This window comes from Lepisosteus oculatus, chromosome 14 (assembly GCF_040954835.1).
Source record: "Lepisosteus oculatus isolate fLepOcu1 chromosome 14, fLepOcu1.hap2, whole genome shotgun sequence".
In the NCBI taxonomy this organism is placed as follows: Eukaryota; Metazoa; Chordata; class Actinopteri; order Semionotiformes; family Lepisosteidae; genus Lepisosteus; species Lepisosteus oculatus.
The window spans coordinates 13,830,400-13,853,385 of NC_090709.1; the positions used below are offsets into that span (position 1 = coordinate 13,830,400).

General features: G+C 39.9%; 1 protein-coding gene and 1 non-coding gene across 1 annotated transcript; both read left to right on the forward strand.

Moving 5' to 3' along the window:
• The window catches only part of LOC138242764 (zinc finger protein 271-like), a 1,399,044-nt gene that overhangs the window by 1,210,408 nt on the left and 165,650 nt on the right, over positions 1-22,986 (forward strand).
• Positions 190-261, forward strand: trnaa-ugc (transfer RNA alanine (anticodon UGC)). The gene has a single exon. It is a non-coding gene; the product is annotated as a tRNA-Ala (tRNA).

A 22,986-nucleotide genomic window follows, 5' to 3' on the forward strand; every position in this document is an offset into this window, starting at 1 on the left:
GGATACAAAAATAATAGATTAATTTTTGCCCAGTCTCTTGAAGCTTCAATGCGATTATTTTTCCTTCCTTATTTCTTCATTCCCATTAATTAATCTGTAGTGGGAAACTGCAGACATTCTTCGTGAGTGGTGGATTGTGATCAGTGAGCATCTGCACATCTCTAAGTCTGTTCCATTACCTTTTCCATCGGGGATGTAGCTCAGTGGTAGAGCGCATGCTTTGCATGTATGAGGTCCCGGGTTCAATCCCTGGCATCTCCAGGTGCTTTATATTCCGGGTCTCACATCACAATCTTCTGTTGAGTGAGAACTCTTTGCTTGTGTTCAGAGAGAGCCAGGTTTACATAATTAAATGCAGGCACACTTGACGTGCTGCAGAGTTGCGCTGCTGTTTTAAATGTACCTCATTTAGTTCTGTTAAATCCTAAATTATTTGAACTAATAATTTAGTTCAAATTCAGGAAATCCTGAGATTGCTTCACACTTGTCGTGGCTGTTGCAGAAAAGACCTGTTGAATCTCACCCGGGATTTTCTGAGAGATCATTCAGCGAGCGAATCCTCCTTCTGAACTCCGCACTGAGCTGAAAGCTTCACGAACTCCTCACTGCGTGTCCTGTACTGTTACAAGTAATAATAATAATAATAATAATAATAATTGCTTACACTTATATAGCGCTTTTCTGGACACTCCACTCAAACCGCTTTACAGGTAATGGGGTCTCCCCTCCACTACCACCAAGTGCTCTCTTGTAGATGTGAAGCACAGACATAAACACACTTTGAAATTGTTTCAATTGTTTGTAATGGAAAATGCAAAAATTCATGACAATTATTGATCATATAAAATATCCATGGTACAAATCGAGAAAGTACTGAAGGACTACACATCGACTTTTGATGATTACAAGAGATTCAAGAAACACAACCGTCTGCACCTGGGTTTGGATCCTGAACACTAGAGTTAAAAGAACAAAAGCGACGGATAAGACCTATAAACTCTCTAAATTGTCTTATAGTTTATGAAATAAAATAATTTCTTACTGCTGATAGACGATTTATTGAATTTTAACAACATCAAAATTACAAACTTTTTCGGTTAAACTGTTATTCATATACTCTAACGCAGATAAACGTTACTGTCTTCGGTTGTGTGAGCCCATTTCTCAAAAAATATAAATTTTTAGTCTCTCTGGAGGCTGCGCAAGGCGTTTAGAGAGAGAATTTCTAAAAGACGGGCTCTCTAAGCTTAACATCAAGGCAGAAAAAAATGTTTTGTTTTCTCAACAGAAATGCTTTTTGGAACTTTCAGCCTTACGTAGGGAGCAACGTCTGCCGAGATCACTTAAGAGCCAGTGCACATGGCAGTGTGCCGGCAAGTACGTTTAATATTGGCTGTGGTGGCGTGCTGCTTTTGTCTGTGAAACTTTAACTTCTTCATGCTGAATCATCGGCAGGAGTAGAGCTTATTGAATCTTTGTGCATACGCTTCATCAGAAATACCTTGTCCATGTCCAAAAGAGATTAGGGGATTTACTTCATACTTTCACAAAGCATACCTTACAGGAAAGACTTAAATGGGGAATTGATTGTGCTTATTTACGTTGTTCCTGTGGTTGCCCTGGTTACAAAGCTGAACGTTCTTTGACGTTCTGCTAGAGTATCCTCTGGGTGGGCTTTATCAGTTCGCTCGGATAGGTCATCAGTGCTCAGTCTCTGGAAAATAATCAGCACTGTCGTTTATTTCTGTGCATATGGCCGTGTTTTAAAGCATATAATTACGAGTTCATTGATTTCTCCAAATAACAACAATACATTTAACCCCGCGGTAAGAATTCCTTCAATCCGATAGTTTAACTCAGAGTAAAAACTATAGCAGCACTATATATAATGAGGTGATATTCAAAGATTTCAACGTTCTTATTGAATCGCCTGTTTGAGATATCGGTCAGAATTCCTAAAATGATTTTATAATTCAGTTTTGCTTTACTATTATGATCCGTAATCAGACGCGTTACCCATTGCGCTCCTGGCCCTCGAGTCACATTCTCCAACTCAACCACATTGATCTCAGAGCTGCGACTAGTAAAACCGCCCCGGTCAAACTTTTCTCAATTAGATACAACGTCATTCATTTTGTCTGTTTACGCGTCGCGCTGAAATTCACACATGAGGGAAGTCACACGAAATAAATCACAGAAAAGGTATATCGCTTTAAAAAGAATTCCAGAGTGGAGACGCTGACGATTGAAAACTGAGCCTCATACACACGATGCACGTGCTCTACCAATGAACTAAACTCCCAATTGGTACTTTTGCTTGAGGCTCTTTAATTGTGTTAGGAAGATTGAGGAGTCGACAGTACATTTTAAAGGTCACAGCAAGACAATAAGACGCGATAATTCAGAACATGACCCTCTGCTTCATTGTATACTGAGCTTTCGATTAACATCTAAGTGAAAGACAAACTCACTTTTTGATTAAAGAACACTTTTATCACATGTTCTGCACTCCTGATGGTGTTTAGCTCTTTTCTACACTCATTTTTTGAAGATCCCCAGCTAAAATATTCTAAAAAGTATTGAATAGCATTTTCGTTTATGTTTATATTAAAATTCCCAGTGATATTGACTTAGGTACTCAAATATTTACTTTTTGTAGTTTGAGTCACGCCAAAAGTTTAAAATCTCTGCAAATATCAGGATGGTTGAGAATGTGCAAAGAACCCAATCACATTTAGAGAAGGTGATGTTTAGATCGGATTAATTTGAAGTGTGTCTCTGGGTGCGTTTGATCTACCAACGATGTGTTTAACTGAAGGACATCCTGCTTGACTGTGCCATAGAAACTAAGACGTCGTATTTTTTCTACTTTCACAGATTTTTGGCTAAAGACAAAGAAAATCGTTGTCGTTTTCTTGCCAGCTGGCAGTAGTTTTTCTGCACTAATAAGAAAGATGAGAATTTTATCTTTCGCAATGTGTGGGTTTCTTGAATAAAAAGTTGTGCAAAAAATGAAATGAACACTTCCATTAAACTTAATGCAGAAGCATGTTGATGGCTATAACGATAAACGGTGTGAGAAAACAGGAAGAAAGGCACCGCTGGGATTTGAACACAGGATCTGTTTACTAGACAAGCACTTTAACCAACTAAGCCATGCACCTGCGAAGTACTGTCCTTTTACAGCTTCTTGGACACACCACTCTGTCACATCTTCGTTCGGTGTGCACTGAGCCTGCTCGCTGAGCAAGTTGAGAAAGAATGTGAAATGGCTTTTATCTGACAATTTCATTACCTAGGAGCTCAATATGCTTTTGATGATCTACAGGGAGTCCAGTGCAATACAGGTGATGGACTGTTAATCCATTGTGCTCTGCATAGGTGGGTTCTTATCCCATCCTCGTCGACTTCAGGGTTTAACAAATATGCTTTTTTTAAGTGGTTGTGCTTTCGTTTCGTTTTTCACTCTTGTTCTAGAGTAGTAATGTTTCTAGATGTGCATGAACGTGGTATAGTAGGCTGACAGTAGGAACACGTGGCCCACAAGCAGTGACAGTATTAGAGGTGCCTGCCTTGTGAGCAGTGATAAAATAACTTGCCATGGAAGCAGGTGTGCCTGAGTTAATACAGCTTCATCGAGTAGAAAAATTAACAGAAGAACCAACATAAATCCAACAGCGAGCTTCTGCCCCTGAAAACACAGGTGAGACTGCTCCAAGCAACTCACTACCTCAGCATGACTTCACTGCACACTGCTGTTGAAACCAATTGCACCACTAGAGCTGTGTGAGCTTTTCTCTCTACACAGACTGACACTGTACAAACACAGGGTTTGGGCTGTGGATCCATCTCCCCATGGAAGAAAGAGACAGTGAAATAGCAAGGAAATACAAGAGAAGAAACTGAAATAATTGTGCTCACTGCAAAGTAGGAAGGACAGAGGTGGCCGGACACTTAAAACAGCTCGGAGGAAAATTTGTAACGACGTTCTTCGGTGTCAATCAGCAGACGGATTTCTCATCAGGTTCTGCTGTGCAGTTTGAACGTTTGTTCTCCAAAATCTGGTTCGTTATATGAGATCAACTGATATTATTTTGGACTGATCAGAATCAATACAATTGATGTCTGGGGAAGGCAAATAACCTTTCTTCATGATCCGGGATGTTACTGGTTAAATTTCAACAGTTACAACCCCCTTTATAAAGGGTTTGCACACTTATGCAATCAAGGCATTGAAAGATTTTTATTATTATTATTGTTTCAAAAATGTTCCATTTGTTATTTCTGATGGAGCACCATGTGCAAAGATTTAACAAGCTCAACTCTCGCCAACGATTCGGAGTGAAGAAGCAGGACATTAAAGTTTCACAGACAGAAGCAGTACGCCAGCACAACCAATATTAAAACACAGTACGATTTGCACTGACTGGAAAGTGATCTCAGCAGACGTTGTTCCCTGTATAACGCTAAAGGTGGCAAAGCGCATTTGGGTTGAAAGGATGCAGTAAAGCTTTTGTTTTCTGCCTTGATGCCAAGCTGACAAAGTATCTCTAAAAACTTTGCTTAGGTTCTCAAGGGCCTGTCAAAACACAATTCCACTTTCCACAATTTTCCACAATTCCAATTTTCAAGTCAGAAGAAAAAGGTTCACAGAAGCATCTGGCAGTGGTGGAATTCGAACCCACGCCTCCAAAAAGACTACCCACTGTGCCCTCTCTCTGTCTCATTACTTGCCCAGAGGAAGCCAGGTGGCTTATAGCTTATGACCGTGGAACTGACTGCACCTGCTTTTTCTGAGATGCTTCCCCTCTCATGGAGAGATCTTGACTTCTTTAACACCTCCAGATAAACTTCTTCTGTGGAGCAGGCTTCAGACCTCTGCGTACAGCATTCTTAATGTCATTTTATTTATACAGCAGGGTGCATCCTGAAAGTTTTTTTAAACATTTTTTTATTTGAACAACAAAAATACATATAATACAAGAAAGAGCACATATGATGTATTAATAACATCGTCAGGGGCACGTGCTATAATCCAATTATGCTTTCTGAAAAATCTACTGTCCAGGCAAATGTACATGCTGATCTACATGGCTCTTTTCTGCACTGAGCTGCTCATTTGAAATCCGGAAGGCAACACAAATGTGCTTCTATACCAAGAGTCAAACCTGGACCGCCTGGGTGAACACCAGGACACCTGGGCACTAATCCATACCTGACAGCTTTTGAAAAGGAGTTCTGTAATATTCACAAATACGAAGACAAGGTATAAATACTCCATAGGTTTAAAATTCAGGAATATGATGTTAAGGATTTGGTAAGAGGGACCGAACCAGTGAGTGAACCCACTTGCACAAGCGAACAAAGCCAAGCCGTAATCCGAAAGCAAGCCGTAATCGTAGGAACGAGCCGAGAGTCCAGGGGAAGCCAGATATCCGAAAGGGAACGAGTACCGAAGCCGAATCGTGATCCGAAGTCATAGTCAGTAGAGCAATCCGATAATCCAGGGGTAGCCAGTGATCCGAAACAGAGCGAAAGTAACCAAGCCAAGCCGAGATCCGAAAAGCCGAAGTCCAAAGGGAAAAACCGCAAACAGAAACCAAGATGAACACAGGGTAGAAGTAGGAGTAGCGTAACCAGGAAGCTCGAAAGGAAAAACCAATACTGAGCAAAGAGGTAGGGAAGACAGGTGTTTAAGTAGGATGAGACGGGGGTGTAGTGGTGAATGGGAAAACTGATAGGTGAACTGATAGATAGGGGCTACGCCTACTTCTGCCTCCTCCGTTGCCGGGAGGCAGGGATCGTAACATATGAATGGTCAATTGTTTACAATTAGAGTTTTTATGTTTCGTATGATTTAGCTACTTTTTTACAACATGTAAAAAAATAGCACACCTTAATGACAAAGCCTTAGATCCACAGAGAAAACAAATTGTGTTTAAAGTCATTTTAAAGACATGAGATAACATTACTCTTACTTTTTGTTGCTTTAGCGAATTTCATGCAGTTTATTTCTGACACAAGACATAACAAGCTTATGTATTTATGACAAAAAAGCAGGGCAACAATTTTCATCAACCTTGAAATTGAAATTGTTAATAAGTAAGTTAAATGCACATATAGTAAATATATTTTCTCATATAATGGTCTGTTTTTTTCTTTAAAAATCGTTCATGAATGGTTTAACAGACACTTTGCATAATTAAAAAAATATATGTATGAAATTTAACGTTTTATACAGTAAAGTTTTATTGTGAACATGAGCCCTGTTTATCGATATCACCAATACATTTCTGGATTTTATTCTTGCTCCCTATGCACATATGAATTTTCTTTCACAAAACAGCTCGCATGTGTGGTAGTTTATTAGCGCCAGGGAGAAAAAGAATGTTGTTGGCTTTTAAATGAGAAACCATTTGCGTTTATACAAAATCACAATGCGTTGTCCCAGACATTGGGACATCCTCTGTTTAAACACCTGTTGTTTTCTCTAATATTGGCTCGTATGCTTCGGTCCATTTGAGAGAGGAGAAGACACTGAAAAAGTCCTGTGAAAGTCGATTTTGCACCTGCGCCAGTGCTGTAGTGGTATCATACAGATGCCCATACAAATCCATCACACGCTGGAAGCTCTGGAAGGCAATGTAAAATATTGCTCAGTCCGTTGGTAGATTAGGTATGCACGCTTTTTTTCAATGTAAAATGAAATGTAAAAAGTTCAAATTTGATTCAAAATCGATTAATGTAAAAACCGATAAAGCTCATGTTTTTTATCTACTTTTATACATATATCTATATCTAATTATTCAAAGGTCTTTTTTTAAAAAAAAAATGTTTATCGCGATTGTGAAAGTTAGAGAAGGTGTACCAGTGGGTGCCTTAATATCGCCAGCTTCAGTATCGCCTGTAGCTGCGAGAAAGTTAAAAGCGCACAATCTGTCTTTCATCAAAATAATTGCTGGAGCAGCAGGACGTAGAGTACCATCCAGCAGCTGTAGATGGTGCTCGGGTAAGAGCTAATTCTGTTTTCAGTACAGGGAGCAAGAATGAGCTCAGTCCGGTTCCCAGCAGAATCCATTCTGGTTTGGTTACTGTAAGACTGTGCGTCTGAGGCTCTTTGGATCACAACGTGAAAAAAAAAAAGAACAAAAAACAATTGCTCACATCGTGTTACTTCCACCAGAGGAAGGGAAGATATCAGATATCAGAACTGAATATTTGGATCTGGGGCCTCATACTTATCAAATTATTAAAATAATTATTATTTAACTATCAGATTGTGTTTCTGCCACATTTCGTGCACAGTACGCTGTATTTAACAATAAAACAACAGTCACAACGAGGCCTTTACATGCAGTCTGGGGTATTTTCCCCTTTTATATTTTTGCCACTTTATATCGAACCTGTTATACTACCAGAAGTGCGCAGTAGCTTCTACTTAATACAAATATACAATTCACAGCTGTTGTAAACAGATGTGTGCTGTGTTTGCCTTTGAAGCATTTGTTTAAAAAATAAGTTCACAATATGTTGAAAACACAAAAAGCACAAACTTAATAATACAACGATACAAAATCAAAACCAAATCATAAAGCCAATTAAGTACCTATCCTTTGAAAACAGAGAACACCTTTATATCTACAATACAAACATGACATTTGTATCTACTTTTGAAATACTGTACAAATCAGACAGAGTAGTCCCTAAATTCAAAGATCAGATCTTGGCCAAAACAAGACAATCAGACGTGAGCTGAATTCGGAACAAGAGCCTCTGCTTCGTCGTTTATTGAGCTTTTGATCAAAGTCTGAGTGAAAAAGATTGGCTATTTTAACTCTTTGATTGAAATACACAAAATGCACCTTCCTTCAAGCTGGAGTCAAACCAGCAACCTAAGGATTCCCTCTTGTTTCCACTGCAGTTCACTCTACCAACTGAACTATCAACAGATGTCAAGAGCTGCTCTCTGGCACATACTAACCAATGTAGTGAAATGTTCCGGATGATTTAAATCCCAGTTCGACATCAAGTTTCCAACTTGTTTCCTTAGTCTTGTTTACCTTGAATTTAAGCCACAAATCAGGATTCTACTGTATAAACTTCTGGGGATCTTACAAAATGTTTGATGGAGCATCAATCATTCCAGGCGGAAATGAACTCCTTTTTTTTCTTGGGGGATCATATTAAACATTTCATTTGGATCGAGAAGAGGATCACCATGAGACACATAAAAAACAGTTTAATTCTGTCTTTATTAGAAACAGTATCACAGCTAGTAAAGCCTTTAGTATGCAACAGTGAGAGTTCAGTTATGCTGGGGAGTAAAGAGAACTGAAATTTAGTAAATTCATATTTAAATAGATTGCAAATCTTCAAAGTGTTCTGTCACTGCAAAATTATTACAGGGGTCTACCAGCTGCCAGACGTGCTTGTTTTGGGACTATTTCCAATGAGTATCGCATTAGTAGTTGTGTGTCCTTACTGGTATCTTTTAAACATACGGTTATATACAAACGGGACAGAGACACAGTAATAATCCGATTTTAACGTGTCCTGCATTTTAATTTACTTAACAGATAAATTTAAATGTTCTGATTCAGAGCCCCTGCAGTTCGTGCTAATTAGAACCACAACAATGCTCCTGAGTCCTGAGCACCACACTGAGCACACGTTCAGCTGAACTCTGACTTTGTTCAGCAGGACTTGTTGTTGCAGTTGAGCTCAGAGCTGGAGATGACCTCCATATTCTACCGCAATAGCTAGTCCTTAACGTAGTACACAGTACACACTTTTTAAAAACAATTTAAAATATTACACAAAGGCTGTAAAGCACACTCTAAATCGATCCGAATATTTGATTTCCGCGATCCGTTTAGGCAACATTAGGCAACGTGGCGCTTCTCCAGCAAAGCATTTCTCAGTTTTGTGAACTACTGGTGCTTTCAACACACCAACTTGCGGAGCTTGTCAGTTAAGTAAGCGAAAGTGTTCGCTTACTTAACTTGGCCCTAAGAAATAGTTGTACATTGTCAACGGTCAGTAAACACTAACTGACACTAACAGTCACTCGGACTGTTTGATGTGCAGGAGGGCTATCTGTCCAGTATCTACAGATACACAATAACTAACATTAACACAAATACTACTCATATTACAACAGTAACACTATCACTAATACATACACTATCATTATCACTACCACTGACACAAACTACATATAATAACAGTGAAGCTATCATTAAAACTAACAGTACTACTACTGTTAATACTCTTAACAGTAACAATATAATTATAATTAATATTAACATGAATACACTAGGATTAGTACTAGCTGCTACCCATGACGTCACATTGCTCTTTGTGACAAAAGCGAGACACCTAGGCGCATACAGTGACGTGGCGCCTGTCGCCGTGGTTACCATACTTATGATTTATAAACAGTGGAAAAAATGCATGTAAACTGTTACTTACATACATTCATCAACTTGGAATATAATTTTCTAGCTCTAGGATACAGTTACCTAAATAATTATATGAATAATCATTGTTTTATTTCAGTTTGAACATTTTTAAGACTAAACGCACTATGGTAATTGATCGATACAGTCTTTTTTGACTGTTTTCTAGATATTTAAAACAGGGTCAAGAACGGAAAAAGAATCAGTACTCACCAATCGGTGAAGTTAATCGTTGATTCTACGGTTCTTCAGGTGAATTAATTGGTTGTCGATAGATAAGTGATCAATAACTCTCCTCCGTGCACCCCGCCCGCCTCCCGTGGTCGCTCTCTGATCCCGGAGCTCTTGCTGGTGTCTGTGACGTCACAGCGCTCTTTCTGATGGAGCAGAGCGCCTCAGCCGGAGGAGACTCCTGTCTGGAGCCCGGGGGGCTTTTCTTACACATATAACACCCCCCCCCCCCCCCCCCCAAAAAAAAAAAGAACGCACCGGGTTGTGAAGAGAAGCGAATCATAACAGTTGCAAAAGGAGAGTGACAAACCAAGGAATGAAATTCATTAAACAGGAAAAAAAATAGTTTACTTCGCAGATTAATGTGTTACAAAGCGTACCCGTGTGGAGCAGTAGAGAACTAGCACAAGTCCCTGTAATAATTTTTTAATGTTTTAAACGAATCATTAGAGTATAGGAGCCAGGAGGAACAGACTCCTGTTCCTGGAGGTTAAAATGTGTATCCTGGCTTCATTTCCAGCCTGCTCTCAGTTCCACAGGTAGTCTGATGGTTTACATTAACTGTGTAACTGTTACAATAATTAATCTAATTGTAAATTTAGAAGACTGTTAGACACTTGTGAGAGCAGCTGAATCCCAGGGCTGGTGTGGAATCTTCTGTGTGATCCGAGTTCCACTGCTCAGAGCTACAGACTGGTCAACTAGTCACTATTGTAGACATGACCATCGGATCATCAACTACTAATTATCAATATACTGACCAGAGTGTCACTACTGGTGTTTATTACATAAAAACTAAGGTAATTCCACACTCACGTGTGTTATAAAACATTTGTAAAACGTGTTTGGAGGCTGATATACAGTAAAGAAAGTACAGTAATACCGAATGCCTTGAGGTCCTGGAAAGGGTTAATAGAATATTCTTGCTTCTGACCTGGAACAGAGCCCACTGCTACCAGATCAGTGACCCCCTGAGCCCAGAGATTAGACCTGAGTCTAGGCTGTTCTGTCTGATATTATTCATGTAGCAGCACTGATTGCCTGAATATACTCTGGTTCTGGGTTGTCAGGATAGAGAACAGTATGGAGATGAACTTCTGTCCAAGTGTGAGTCTGAGCTGTGAATCTGACTGAGAAGAGAATAATATTTTTTATTCTGCCTCTGAGAATTTTTCTTCATTGCCAAGTGGTGTTACATCCCCTTCAGATACTCTGCACAGATTGCCAGAGAGAAGAGGAGAGAGATGGACAGATAAGAGCACACGCAACGAGAGAGATATACGTCTTGATTTACTTTGAAACAAGTGTTCATTTCCTTTCTGGAACAAGCTGTTTCCGAACTTCAGGAAATTCATAAAATTTCTACAAGATAAAATACAAATCTTCCTTAGCAGGACAGAAGAAATACTGCAAGTAAATGCCAGTGATTTTTTTATCCTTTTAACGAAAAGTGGAGAAAAACAACGGCAGTGCATCTCTGTCGGCTTGATTTAGCTTAATACAAGTATTCACTTCCTTTTCTGTAGATTACAGCCTGCGCAAGTTTAAATGAAGTTCTTGGTTACACTGGTCAGTGCAGAAGAAATACTCCCTGCTGGAAGGAAAATGCCAGTATTTTCTTTTAACTACAAACACATGAATGGTGAAAAGCAATGGGAGTGTGTCTCTGTGCAGCTGTTAAACAAAGGGCTGGTGGTTCAAGCACACTCAGGAACGCGCTTCAGATTATCTCCGCAAAAAAATTGATGGGATTTCTACGCAAAACCTTAACCCTCTTGAACTTTGTTGGAAATGTGCGTGGTTTACTCGTGTGGAACTACAACAAGTAAACGATTAAGTACTTAAGTCAATGTCCAAGAAAACCATTTTCACATGTGGAATTGTATCTTCAATTGGCACTCCGGAGAATTCATTTATACACCCATTGTATCCTTATCAAAAATATTTTAAAATAAGAACACAGATTTGTTGGAGAACTTGACATATATGTATATATTGTATATATTGTATATAAAGGTGTTCTCTGTTTTCAAAGGATAGGTACTTAATTGGCTTTATGATTTGGTTTTGATTTTGTATCGTTGTATTATTAAGTTTGTGCTTTTTGTGTTTTTAACGTATTGTGAACTTATTTTATAAACAAATGCTTACAAAGGCAAACAAGGCACACATCTGTTTATAGCAGCGGTGAATTGTAAATTTTTTTAAGTACAAGCTACTGTTCACTTTTGGGAAAATAACAGGTTCGATATGAAGTGGCAAAAATATAAAAGGGGAAAATACCCCAGGCTGCGTGTAAAGGCCTCGTTGTGACTGTTGTTTTCTTGTTAAATATGGCGTATTGTGCACGAAATGTTACAGAAACACAATCTGATATTTTAATAATTTGATAAGTTTGGGGCTCCAGATCCAAATATTAAGTTCTGATTTTTTCTAAGGTGATATCTTCCCTTCCTCTAGTAGAAATCACACGATGTGAGCAGTTGTTTTTGTTCTTTTGTTCACGTTGGAATCCAAAGAGCCTTAGACACATAGTCTGACAGTAAACAAACCAGAATGGATTCTGTTGGGAGCTGGATTGAGCTCATTGTCACTCCCACTGACCCTCGGGTGCCCCCGATGGCCGGGTGAGCCGCCTGCCGCCCTCGCTGGGGAGGGAACAGGACGCTCTTGACGTAGGCGGGTAAGGGCCGGCTGCCGGCTTCGGGGTTCATCTTCTCCTTGTTGAAGTAGGGCGAGTGCGCATCTCTGGACACGGGAAGGCAGCGGTGGTCGGGAGCCGAGGACTGCGAGTTGTTCTCGCTTGCAGACAGGTCTTTGGAGGGCGCATCTGCCAGGCTCAAGTCCTCCAACTGGGCTGCGTCTTCGAGAGCCGGGAAGTTGGCCTGGAGCGCTAATTCCCGAGAGTCCCAGCCAGCCGGCCCGGCAGAGATCAGTGCGGGCACAGCACAAAGAAAATGAGCTCATCGCCAAATTGACGTCCCGGCAAACTGCTACAGGAGTAAGACAAGTAAACCACCAAACTGTGTTGAAGCAAGAGAGCATAAAGTATGAACGCGGTGACTAGGTTTTTACACTGGCAGGACCTGCTACCATAAACCTGGTCACACTACCGCTCAATCAACACAATCAATTACACACAGAGACCCGGATTGTTCTCAGCGTCTAATTAGAACCTGCTTCCAGTATGAGGCGGGACTCCGTGAAGCCGCCTGAACACCGTGTGTATCTGACCTCAGTGGAGGAGTTCCACGCAATTTAGACAGAATAAAATCACCCACACAAGTAGATTTGGCTCAGATTAATTTATTGTTCGTTTCTAATTTCCGAGGACAGTGTGTTAAACTCGCTGTCAGATAGAGTACGGAAAATGTGACACATCCGTCCACACTTTCCTTTATCGAGGGGGCTGTTCTATCAACATGTAACGCAATTAAAATAATTTTACTATTTTTCATTTTTGCATGTCATATTAAAATGTGTAATACAAGCATTTCTTTGCTTCCCAGTTAAGAAATACTGATCAGCTTTTGACATGATCTGATAATAATTTGTCTGATTTTTCAGATTGCTTTTGCTTCGCAGCACTGAGAACCTATGGAAGCCCGTTTCCACCAGGGAGTAAAAAAAAAACTATGGTATCTCAGAATTGCGACTTAGAAACTCAGAATTCCGAATTTATATCTTGTAATTGCGACTTAAACACTCAGAATTCTGACTTTATATCTCACATTTGCGACTTCGAAATAGCCCATATTTCATTGTCTGTTCTTTTGTTATTGTAATGAATTCAGGTTCTAGGGCTTGTGCCCTCGCCGCTTCTGTATCTTATTTCATATTCTGTGTCCGTTTTTGTATTTTTGGTGTTTAAATATTTTTTTTAAAAGCCGCTATTCCATCCGGGTACTATGGAAGCCTCACGGCAGAAATGGGATTCCATAAAAATTAGTGTAATTAATTTGATTTTTATCAAGTCTTCAGGCCTATAGATCCTATGATCGTTGTGTTTTCTTTCTTTTTTTTCAGCATTGAATAAACCTATTACTTGTTCCTTTGCAACATACAATTTGTACGATCTGGTTGCAGTGTGGTGATGGCACCGCCCTCCCCTGCGCATAACAGGGATGCTGGCCGCCGGGGCTAAAGAAAGTGTTCTTAAGCTCAACTGGCAAGACCTGGGTTCGAGGCAATGCAGTGAGGCACGAACTAGGGTGGGAGTGGTGAGGGCACAAGCCCTTAGAACCCGAATCCGTTACAATAACTAAAGGACAGACAATGAAATATGGGCTATTTCGAAATCGCGAATGTGAGATATAAAGTCAAAATTACGAGATATAAAGTCGCAATTCTGAGTTTTTAATTTGCAATTCTGAGATATAAAGTTGGAATTCTGAGTTACTAAGTCAGAATCCTGAGATACCATAGCGCGTTTTTTTTACTCCCTGGCGGAAACGGGCATCCATACATTTCAATTAGTCTGATCAGTGTAGGACAAGTTAATGTAGAATTATTACTTTGTCTCTTGTTCGTATATAAATGAATGTCTCTGACAACTTAATGTTAGTTTTTAATTTAGTTTTAGTTTTACGATGTAGGTCAAACGTTGACATATGCACGAGTATAGGAAATGTCTCCCTCCTGATTCAGCTCATGTTCTATAGGAGAGAAGCGATTCCTCCTGCTTCTCGTACAACTATATCAGAACAGAAGCCCGTGTCACCCAGCTCTGATTCAAGAGCGACTCATATCTTTAGCCCCTTTTTTTATTCCTGATCCTAATTTTCTTTAGTTATGATCAATATTGAACTTTTTCTAAATAAAACGACAAAAATCAAACATGCAGGCAGACTTTTTAAAAAGTATTAGGAGTTGACAGGGTGCCCCTTTGGAATAGTTGTCAGAAAATGTGAGAAAAGGAAAGTTACATTACAAGCTCTCACACACAGCATTAGAGATTGGAATCTGATTGTAAAAAAAAACTACCCGTCTCCCCAGCATTTAACGTTGCTGTTGTTTTTATTTTACATATTGTTAGCATTTTAATGAATTGTTAAAAGATTGATACACAAATCGCTAAATACGAAACATAAAAAACCCAACTGTAAGCAATTGACCATTCATATTCCTGAATTTTAAATCCCTGTGTTTATCTGTGTCCAAGTGCCTGGTGCAGCTATTTTGAAAGAAGAGTCTATGATTTATTGTGGAAGCGTATTGTTGCCACCAAGGAGTTTCTAATTAAGAGTTCTCTTAATTAAGAAATACCAAATTATCTCCTAATTGCGAGATAGAAATGATATCATATGTGTGTATGAACAACCTGTTACATTTGCAATGGCAGTACCTACAGGCTATCGATAGGTTTGCTGTCACTGTGGGTTTAGTGTTCCTGACACTGCGCACGCTGAGAAATACGCACAGACTGACTTTCTTCTCGGAATGAAAAGGTTACCGTTTGTACCTCATGTAAACACAGTTTTAACCATTAGCACACTCATATATATCCTGAATAAAGAACTAATGTGTCCTGGAATCCATTGTACCACTTCAAACTGAATGTCCGATATTTAGAGTCTCAAAACTACATAACTCAGGATTTTTTTCCTTGATGGCAGCATTGGCTTCAGTAATTTAGATACTCAAACACGGAAAGACATTTGCTTTTAGGTAATGTTCAGATGGACCTTGATTATCGATTTGTGGTAGGTACCAATAAAATGAAAATTGGTCAAGGATGAAGGGGAGCTTTCTTTCCCTCAGAAAATACACCTTGCCCAAGGTCAAGCTCCAACCCACGACCCTGAGATTTTTTATCTGGACTAGATACCATCTCCAGATTTATCAGTGCTGCCAGCGGAGCTGCCAGCACACTTACAAGTACCCTTGTGAAGCAGTCAGTGAATATGAGTCTGGTGTTAGCGTGCAGGGCCAACTCCTCATTTAACACTCAGTTCAGCAGTCACTGGTGATTAAACTGCTAGCACAACTGGTCTATACTTATATTGTTAATAATATAATCTTAATAATATTATTAACCTTAGCTTCCTTAGGGGTGCCTGTCTGGACTCAGAGGGAATCTTGCTGGCACAATATCGTCGCTTAGCTCACCTTGTTCCGTTTAGGGACTTTGCTTCACCCCAGGGGGAAAGCTCCCTGGTTTAGAGACCCGCCCAGAGCTCAGAGGAACCATGTCTTGTCTTGGTTTCAAAACCAAGCTCAGAGGAATTGTGTCTTGTCTCGGTTAAGGGATTTTTACCCTGAATCTCAGAGGCGTGTCCTTACTCTTTTCCCAATAAATGATTCTTTATATTCTCTGTATGTTTCAGGTCCTTCCTTTTCGGTAACCTAATTGTGTGGTAACATAAAAAATATACTCACCCTGTGTGCTGTCTGGGAATTACCGAAGACTTGGAGAATCCTGTCGACTACGCCAACTGTTGTGGGAAATTCTTCATCAGAGGAGCAGGACACGGTCTTGTGCAGATTCAGTTTTATTGAGCTCAATAAGTCTGACATTGCGTGCTGGGTCTGCCCCACAGAACAGACAAACCGCAAGGGTTTCTCAGTTCTTATATACAGTCAGAAGAAAGTTTGTTTCACCACCTGAGTGCTTCTCCTGTTCTTTGATACGTAATTACTTCTTGTCCTACTCTGTCTTGCTCTAGGTTCTGTCCTTTGATATGCAGCAGACATTGGTCTGGTTTATCCTGTTTGTGGGTGTTGTTCCTGTTTTTAATTATGTAGCATTAAGCCACTGGGGCTGCTAAAGCAGGTCAGCTTTATGGCATCTTAGTTTAACTTTTGTTTGAGGCTAGATTAACAGACCCCATCAACACCTCTCACAGTGTGCTTAAGTGGTGATACTGTGATGCTGGATAAGTGAGATATATACACATGTCCCACTTCAGTTACAATGGACTTCACGGGGCTCCTAGGAAGATTCAAGCTTTGCCAATCTTTTTATAACCTTCTCCAGCTTTTCTCCTCCTAACAACTTTATCTCAAAGCTCCACAGGCAGCTCCTTGGTCCTCATGACAGCAGGACTGATCTGATCTGCTGTTTTAGTTGTGAGACCTCACAGTCAGTGATATTTATTGTGCAATTTATCAAGCAAGTGAACACCGGTGAACTTGAAAGGAACACAGGTGTACCTTGTTAACATAATTTAGTGTGACCTCTCAAGATAATTGACCCAAATTAGGTTGTTAAAACAAAAGGAATGAATACTTATAAATTAAGTAATTTTCCATTTTTATTTAATAGATGACTTAAGAACTATAAATATTTAATTTCATTTTAACATTATAAACAATGGGGCATGAATACTTTCTGAAGGCACTGTATATATTGCTTGTCTTGTTAAAAAAATAGTTGCATTGAAAAAAATGTCTATTATAGAATTATTGCTAATTCATACGATATCTTGTTCTTTATTATTTACCCTTTATTGTATAAATATTTCTTGTATTTGATATATATCCTCTCTGGGGAAAATACACTTTAGATTGTGCAACAAAGACTTTGAGCTTTTGTTTGTAGAATTTAATCAGCTGTGTGACTTTTTTTCCTTAAGAGTGACGGTTAAGGATCTTAATCTGTTTTATACACATTCTGTGTATAACATGGTAAGTTAAAAGCTGTAACACAATTACAAGCTTATCCAATGAGAACAGTCTTAATTGGAAAATTAAACAGGACTAAAATTAACATTCCAAGACTATAAGGAATTCAATTCAATTGACAATGAAATTTATTCAATTTAGACCTCATTCATTTTAAAATTGAATAAAACTAAAAACATTTTATTATACACATAAATTAGACTCTGTGACAAGAGCTATTTCTATTTTAGTCAATCGTAAATAAGAGTATAGTCATAATTTAATTGACCAGATGAACTCAAAAGTGGGTGAGTACAAAGTGACTGTGACTAATAGATATTTTAGTAAAGTAAAGGTTTGCTCCATGCTGAAAAGAGAAGAAAATAAATGTTTCGGCTGTGGAGCCTTCTTCGGATGTCACATGCCTACTTGCACTGAAAGACATTTTAGTTTACTTGACTGATAACTGACCTGGTGACTAGATTGGTGTTTTTAAGTCACCCGACTGGAAAAAAAACCCACTCTTAACTGCAGCGGAATGGTTTCTCTCCTGTGTGAATGCGCTGGTGCATTTTTAAGTCATGTGATTGTATAAAACTCTTCCCACACTGACTGCACCTGAATGGTTACTCTCCTATGTGAATGTGCTGGTGAGATTGCAAGTGGCTTATCTGACTAAAACTCTTCCCTCGCTGACTTCAGCTGAATGGTCTCTCTCCTGTGTGAATGCGCTGGTGGGTTTTTAAGTGACCTGACCGAATAAAACTCTTCCCACACTGACTGCAGCTGAATGGTCTCTCTCCTGTGTGAATGCGCTGGTGGGCTATTAAGCTACTTGACCGACTAAAACTCTTCCCACACTGACTGCAGCTGAATGGTCTCTCTCCTGTGTGAATGCGCTGGTGGGTTTTTAAGTCACCTGACCGAATAAAACTCTTCCCACACTGACTGCAGCTGAATGGTCTCTCTCCTGTGTGAATGCGCTGGTGGGCTATTAAGCTACTTGACCGACTAAAACTCTTCCCACACTGACTGCAGCTGAAAGGTCTCTCTCCTGTGTGAATGCGCTGATGTCGTTTTAAGTGGTGCGAGTGACTAAAACTCTTCACACACTGACTGCAGCTGAACGGTCTCTCTCCCGTGTGAATGCGCTGGTGGTTTATTAAGTTACGTGACCGACTAAAACTCTTCCCACACTGACTGCAGCTGAAAGGTCTCTCTCCTGTGTGAAGGTGCTGGTAGGGTTTTGAAATGCTAGACTGACAGAAACGCTGCTCCTCCCTGTGCCATAATGGCAGTTTGTCCACTCCATCTGAGCAAGGCCTTGAGTGATTCTTCCTCATCCTTTGATCGTGCTGTGGTCTCTTATTCTGAAAATGCTCCATGGAATGATCTTGCTCTGTGTGGTGAAACTGAGATTTGTTTTCTCCACCTTGTCCCTCAGTGTGCTGCTCAGCAGTGTGAATCATCTGGGGCTCCTTCTCCAGCTCTCTGAGACTAAAACCATCCAGTTCATTCAGTTGTTCCTCTCTTTGCCGAAGAACAGACATACTCTCCAGTTCATTAAAACTTTCAACAATTTTCTCAGTAACCAGATCATTAAACCTGTGTGTAAAGTCATCAGATACTAAGGGATCATATGGTTGTTTGAGACTCTGCAATGACAGTCTCTCCACTTGAACAGAACAAGGCCTAATTATTATCAAGCCCTGTAGGAGCTGCTGTTGCTCCTCCCTGTACTGACTCTTCTCAGTGTGCTGTGACTCAGTATTGTTTTCTTCACCAGGTACATCAGTCTGCTGCTCTGCAGGGTCAAACAACTGGGGATCCATGTCCTGCTCTGTAAGATTAAACTCACCCAGTTCTTCTTTGTGCTCTTCTACAGAGAAACAGCCTAGTTCATTACAAACTTGTGTAATATTTTTTTGAGTACAGATTATTCATCTTCTCTGTAAAATCATCACATACTAAGAGTCCAGGTGTCTCACTCTCAGACTCCATTTTCATCATGGGCACAGAGTCCAGAACCTCAACAATCTGTCTGCTCTCTGTGTGCTGCTCACTGAGAGTCTTTTTCCCTTCTGGAGCAACGAGCTCTGTCTCCTGCATCAGACTGGAGCCCCACTCCTCCGCACTATGCTTCTGTTCAAGAGGAGCCCTTTCCCCAGCCTCAGAGAGAGCACTGGCCTCTGAGCCTGTAAACACAGAACAAGATAAAATCTTTATAATAATAATAAAAAACATTATTTTATATAGCACCTTTAAAGGTGGCTTCTCAAAGCATTTTACAGAATGCCAACAACAAAAAATACACAAATAAGCACGATGAGAACACACAGTTAGAGGAGACAGTAGATGGTGGTACTAAATACAGTAGGAGCAGAGAAGTAAAGAACAGTTCAATGAAGGGTCTTCTAAAGAAGAAGGTTTTGAATCTGGATTTGAAGGAGTTTAGAGAAGGTGACTCTCTGATATCCTTAGGGAGAGAGTTCCAGAGCTAACAGGAGAAGGCCATGTCACCCATTGATTATAGACGGACTGGGGGACAGATAGGAGACCACAATTAGAAGAGTGAAGGTTGTGACGTGGGGAGTAGGGTGATAAACCAGACAGGTACTGAGGTGCCAAGCCATGGAGAGCCTTATAGGTGAGCAGGAGGATTGTTAAGTCGACATGCAACTTGACAGGAAGCCAGTGCAAGGACTCCAGGATAGGAATAATGTGAACACTTCTTCTAGACCTGGTCAGGATTCTGGCTGCCGAATTATGGACATACTGGAGTTTGTTCAATGTGGATTTAGAATCTCCAGAGAGTACAGCATTACAGTAGTCGATTCAAGATTAGACAACACTTTTCAGCCACAGTTAGTGATAACATAGGGCGTAGTGGAGCAATATTTTTGCTGCACATATGGGTCAAACGTCAAATAGCATCCCTAAGTTTTTCAATATAGACTGAAGCTCAAGTATAAGATTATCTACAGATAGAGTTACAGCATTGGTTTTATAAAGTTGATGGGTGGTGCCAATAAGCATGACTTCAGTTTTGTCACAGTTAAGATGAAGGACATTTTGAGTCATCCAAGATTTTATATGGGAGATGCAACTAAATAGAATAGAGACAGACACATTAGCGTCAGGTTTGGTATGAATGTATATTTGAGTATCATCAGCAAAGTAGTGATAGCTGAGCCCATGTGATCTAAAAAGCTTTAAACCACACACATGCGTACTAGTACACTGACAATCAATTTGGGTTGTTTAAACATAACGGAATAAGGGGGTGTTCTGATTTAGCTTTGTCAAAACCCTAACTACCATGTAAAAAGTAAGTCTGCTGTAATAATATCACAATCACGTTACATTTACTTTAACAGTGCACTGAGAGAGAGGGGTTAATACAGACACATTGACTGGACACTACAGTACATTAACACTGCACTGAGAGAGAAAGGGGTTAATACAGACACACTGAATAACTGGACACTACAGTGCATTAACATTATACTGAGAGAGAGGGGTTAATACAGACACTGACTGGACACTACAGCACATTAACAATGCACTGAGAGAGAGAGGTAAATACAGACAATGATTGGACATAACAGTACATTAACACTGCACTGACAGAGAGGTGTTAATAGATACATACTGACTGGACACTGCACTGAAAGGGGTTTATACAGACATGCTGACTTGACACTACAGTACATTAACACTACACTGAGACAGAGGCATTTATACAGACCGTACATTAACAGTGCTCAGAGAGAGGGGGATAAATACAAACACACTGACTGGACACTACAGTACATTAACACTGCATTGAGAAAGAGAGGAATTAATACAGACACACTGACCACACATTACAGTAGTTTAAAACTGCACAGAGAGAGGGGTGAACACGGACACATTGACTGGACACTACAGCATATAAACACTGCAATGAGAGAGAGGTTAATACAGACACTTTCTGGACACTACAGTACATTAACACTGCACTGAGAGAGAGAGGGGTTGATTCACACACACTTACTGCACAGTACATAAACAATGCACTTAGAGAGAGAGAGAGAGAGAGAGAGAGAGAGAGAGAGAGAGAGAGAGGTTAATACAGACACACCGGATTAATATTCCAGAGGAGTTAATACAGACACAGACCCTGGAGGACGGTAATATCTAAACCAATCAAAATATTTTTTATTTACACAATCATTAGTTTAAATAAAAAAAATCTAGTCCGATACAACGTGAATACAATATTTATAAATGTTGTTTCCTAATGACGTTGGATTACAAATTGATTCAGTGGAACAATTGTTGAATGTGAACGAGGTGTTTTCAGCACCGTAACCGGACAAAACAGTTCAGTTTCCAATAAAGAATCCCGTTGCTACATCACACAAGTCTTTCCCACGTCACTCTGCATCTCTCCACTATACTCTCACCTCTTTCGGAAAGTTTATTTGATGACAGTTTGATACTTTGTTACTTTGTTAGATACTTTGTTAGAATGCGTACTGATAATGAGAATGAGAATGTTCACTATTGTGAGATGTTTTCTTTAAAATAAAGTTTGTTATTTAAAAAATCTCACCAGTGAGTCAGTTATATACACTGGTTTTTAACACACACACACACTCTGACTTCATACAAGTCACCACACTGACCTGACAACATTTCTTCTTTTATTTCTGCAGTGACTTCACAGAGAAGCGTGTGTCCAACACGATCTGTCTGTCCCTGATCTCCTCTTGCTCCCGAATCCTTCTCCCACAGCTGAAATCTCCACTTCAGGCTCTCGTTTTCCTTCTTCAGCTGCGCCATTTCACTCCCGACACTGTCCTCCACACACTGTGTGATTTTAAATACGGCCCGTCTCACCAGAATCTGGGAGACGCTGCGGAGTTTGTCTTGAAACTCGTCCTCAGAGTCAGAAATCCTGTTTCGGAAAACTTCTGAAACTTCATACACGATCGATTTGAGCAAAACCTGCATGAAAGAGTCAAGCTGGGTTTGCAGATTTAACAAGCACTCCGCCATCCTTCTTCAGAGTCGGTCAGAAACAAAGGCTCACTTCCGAAGTTTAAACAGAATAGCTTCTTTATTTTTATTCTTCACAGATCCTGTTCTGTTCAAGCATGAACACAGCCGACGAGACTTTACATATTCAGAACCTGAAGTCTTTAAAAAATAATAATGAATAATGATAAGAAAAAGATTCAGTCACCCACACGTGTGTGAAATACATGCTGTGTCGCGCAGTATGATGACGTCATTCTTTAGCGCGGATGCGGCTTCAAGACAACCGAGAAGCGGAGCTGAGAAAGAGGAGTTTCTGCAGCCGGATATAAACTTAACTGCACCTCCTAGCGCCACCTAGTCAAGAGGAGTGAATCACCTGCGACCTTCGCCGTTCGTAACGGAACAGATACATTTTTTTGCCCTTTCACAACCCTCCTCCCCAATGAAAACGTCTCAATCGGATTTTTGTTCTACATCTCCCTATGCAGGTTTTTGGTTAAAGAAAAAAAATGCTGTCGTTTTCTTGCCAACTGGCAGTATTTCTCCTGCACCGATAAGCAAGATTTCTATTTCATATTTCACAAATTGTTTGAATTTCTTGAAAAACAAGTGGTTCCAAGATAGGAAATAAATACTGTACTTGCATTTAACAAAATCAAGCCCTATGTGA